We start from the raw sequence: 3,851 nt of genomic DNA, 5'->3' as shown, positions 1-3,851 counted from the left end.
TCTCAGGTATCTGGTACTGGTGAAAGGCTGGAGTGGTTGCTGCAGGGTTGGTTGGTTGGTTCTACTCAGTGGCACACCGCCTGCTCAGAGGCAATCTGTGCCTGACGTATAAAGCCATGTCCAACCCGGAATTAATGGACATGCTGCACCTCAGAAAATCCAAATCCCATTGAGCTACACGCTCAAGAGACTTGAACCTCAGCACTGAAATAAATAGGACATGCTGGAGGGACAGATTCATAACCCAGAGGCTCCCTTCACTCTGGAATAAAATCCCAGTCCAGGTTAGGCAGAGTCCCTCATTGACCCTCTTCAAGGTCACCAAGAAAATTAACTCTGTTAAAAAAGGAATGTTCTGCTGTTACAATTGTAAAATCTGTAGATATATTTCAACAGGTTCATTTGTTTCAGTTGCTACTGTGGACAAAATTTTGGAGGTTCCAGGATACATTACTTGTAATACCTCCGGTGTTGTTTACATTGCCCTGTGTACAGCGTGTCCCGCCTTCTATGTGGGTATGACCACCAGGAGCTTGGGGACACGCATTAAAGAGCATATATACAATATAAAGACAAAAGACTCTAACAATGCTTTATTTAAACATTCTACAATATGTTTAAATTTTAAGAAATTTGTATTTTCAGTTGTGGAGGTTTGTAGACAGGATTTAAGGGCAGGTGACTTTAAGAATTATCTGGAACAAAGGGAGACCTTATGGCAGATTAAATTGAATGCAGATAAACCGCCTGGTTTGAACGAAACAATCAATGTAAAATGTTTTTTAAAATACAGGAAGTTATGTATTGATAAACATCATGATCTATCCATTTTTTTAAAATGAAGTTGTTTAGTATTTAATATCGTTTTAAGTGACAATCAATTAATTATCAATTAGTTTGAATGTGTATTTAAGGGTGTGTTCTTTGTTTGAATGTATTCTGAGGAAGTCAGTCGATGAAAGCGGTGATTAAAGGTTTTATACGCTATTTCTGTGGAGTGGTAACAAGTTGTTCCATAGCATTTGAGTTTATAAGTTCTAGGAACCTTTGGGCTAGGGTGTTGGAGCTAGAGTAATGCTCCCAGTCTATGTTTGGGTAGTTGAAGTTGCCCAATATAATGGTGTTTGGAGAGACCTTCATATTTTCCAGTGTTCTCAGGAAGGCTGAGTGGGGTTCCTGGGTTTGGGAGGGTGGTCTGTAACAGGCTATAAACTGGAAGGCAGTTTTACCCACTGTTAGTTGCACATGGATAGTCTCTGATGCTTTGTGCTGTGCCACTAACTTGGAGGTGTGGGTATCTTTGACGAATATAGATACTCCCCCTCCTTTTGTGGTTCGATCCAAGTTTTGGGGCCGAAAAGCATGGTATGAGGTATAACCTGGTAGTGTTGGGGTGCTCTCGGGAGCCTTGAACCAGGTTTCTGTTACTGCACAGATATCGATGTTCTCCATGCTAAGGAGAGTTTTGAGTGCGTGCATCTTGAGGTTTAGACTTCTGGCGTTGAGTAGCATTACTCTTAGTTTCTTATCCCTTGTGATACCTATGGAGATGGGTTTGTCTTTTGAGCCTTGCCTAAAAAAGGCACTATGGGGGTGGCAAGAGCCTTTGCCAATACCCGAAAGCCCAGGGGTGACAGGTGCAAGTCGTCCCTAGCGAAGCATCGTGGCTTGTCGAGCATGTCATCCCAGGCTGACAGGCATTGTGTTCCCTTTGAATGACACCAATACTTAAGCCAATTGTTGAAATTGATCATCTTGTCTTCATATTGTGGCATCATTCTTGGTGAGGGTAAGATGCTACTCAAGGTCAGGATCATACCGGCCTGGGCTACATGCTCAGAGAGCTCCTCTATGTCTCTTTTCATGTAATCCAGGGAGGAACATTTCAGGTCATTCACACCAGCATGGACAATGACTGAGTCATATTTGTACTTGCCTTGGAGTGACCTGAGTGCTTGTGTTATGTGGCAGATCCTAGCGCCCGACAGGCAGCTCACCGTGACCTTCTCCTTGTTCATCCTGGTGAGCAGGAATTCTGTGTGCCTGACGATAGAGTCACCTATTACAAGTGTATCAGGTGTGTTGTTTAGCCTTAAGAGCTGTGACTGTTCGGTACACTGGCTTTGTGAGCTATGTGTTGCAGGTGTTTTGTTTTGGGGTAGCGGTTGCTTGGGTGTCTGCTTTGGAGGTCTCTGCTGCTTAGGCAGATTTTTATTTAGAGCCTCCAAGTATGTTTTTGTGTGTTTGGTTTGCTGTCGTGGTAGGTCTATGTGAGACTGGAATTGTAGTGAGTGTGGTTTCCTTCTCCTCCTGACTGGTTACGCCAGTACTGAGTTGAGATAGCTTAGCCTCCAGTTTGGCTATATGGTTGCATCTCTCACATATGCTGGAATGTGTTGGGAGGAGGAGAGGGTTGTCTGTGGACATGAGGCAGTTGTAACATTGCCTCAGGATTCCCAGATTCACCAGCTGGACCGGAGAGGAGATTGACAACTGACCTTTGGAAATGCTAGAATAGTATTGGGAATTCCTTTATAATTGAAAAAAGGGGCCAGTGGGGAACAAGGTACTCAAGGGGAGTTTATGAGGGTGTATTGCTTTTAATTTTTTAGTGCTGACTTATATAATTGCTTTAGTGAGCAAGTGCCAGGCTTTAGAGTAGGAATAGGGTGTTTATTATGAGAACTAGATCATTTCTAAGGGAAAAAGTGAAGAGCAGACTTCATGGAGCCGAGCATGGTTTAAACCCAATTAAGCGGCGCTATGCGCAAAATCGCGCAAAGCCGAGCTAAAGCGGGTTTTATACAGGGGGACTTGAAAGAGCTAGAAATTGGCCCAAAACGGCCAATAGACTACCAGATTCTGGTGCTGGGAACACTCCTCCAGGGATAGATATTCTGCTCTAAGCTCCCCACTGCCACTGATGAACAAAGAAGCCTCCCTTTATCCAAGAAAGGAAATGGGCAACACAGGAACTGTCCAGAAGTCCAGAATACAGCAAAGCCTGTATTTGGACTACTCTAGATCAGGAAAGATGGGAAAAAAGGATCATTTTTTTGTTTTTTTTTTTCTTTTTCTGCAACAAACAGCAGGAAAATGCAATAAATATGTAACACAGGCTAGCACACTTGAGTGTGTAGCCTCAACAGGTAAATGCAACAAACAGGACAAACTTTAAAAGTGCAGATGCAAAAACAACTTTAAACAGTTTAAAACAGTTCAAGAAGCAGAAATACTTGCAGTTTAGCTAGATTGGGCAGTTGCCCAGGTAGTAGCAGGAAAAAAACACTTTTATCAGGTTAGCAGTCACTCTTTTAGCCTCTCTACTGCTAGCACCACTCTGCAGGACCACAAGGAGCTTGGCTGATTAGTAACAAGCGCAAAAAACGCGCCAAAGTGGGTTTTATACAGGGGGACTTGAAAGAGCTAGAAATTGGCCCAAAACAGCCAATAGACTACCAGATTCTTGTGCTGGGAACACTCCTCCAGGGATAGATAGGCTGCTCTAAGCTCCCCACTGCCACTGGTGAACAAAGAAGCCTCCCTTTATCCAAGAAAGGAAATGGGCAACACAGGATCTTTCCAAAAGTCCAGAATACAGCAAAGCCTGTATTTGGACTACTCTAGGTCAGGAAAGACGGGAAACAAGGATAATTTTTTTGTTCTGAAGTTTTTTCTACTCCTACATTCCCTGACAGTTTCTTGGGTCAGTTGGGGAGTTTTGCTTCTTCTTAGAAATGTAGGTAGATGGTTGCTGAGGGCGTCTGGCAGGCAGTCAGTGTGAGATATATGGGAAGGATGAGATACCAGTATCCAGTCAATTATAGATTGATGTCTGGTTCTTTTGTCTG

The sequence above is a fragment of the Protopterus annectens genome, chromosome 1.part1 (genome assembly GCF_019279795.1).
Source record: "Protopterus annectens isolate FY-2018-M chromosome 1.part1, PAN1.0, whole genome shotgun sequence".
Taxonomy (NCBI): Eukaryota; Metazoa; Chordata; order Ceratodontiformes; family Protopteridae; genus Protopterus; species Protopterus annectens.
This window is presented reverse-complemented; position numbering follows the sequence as displayed.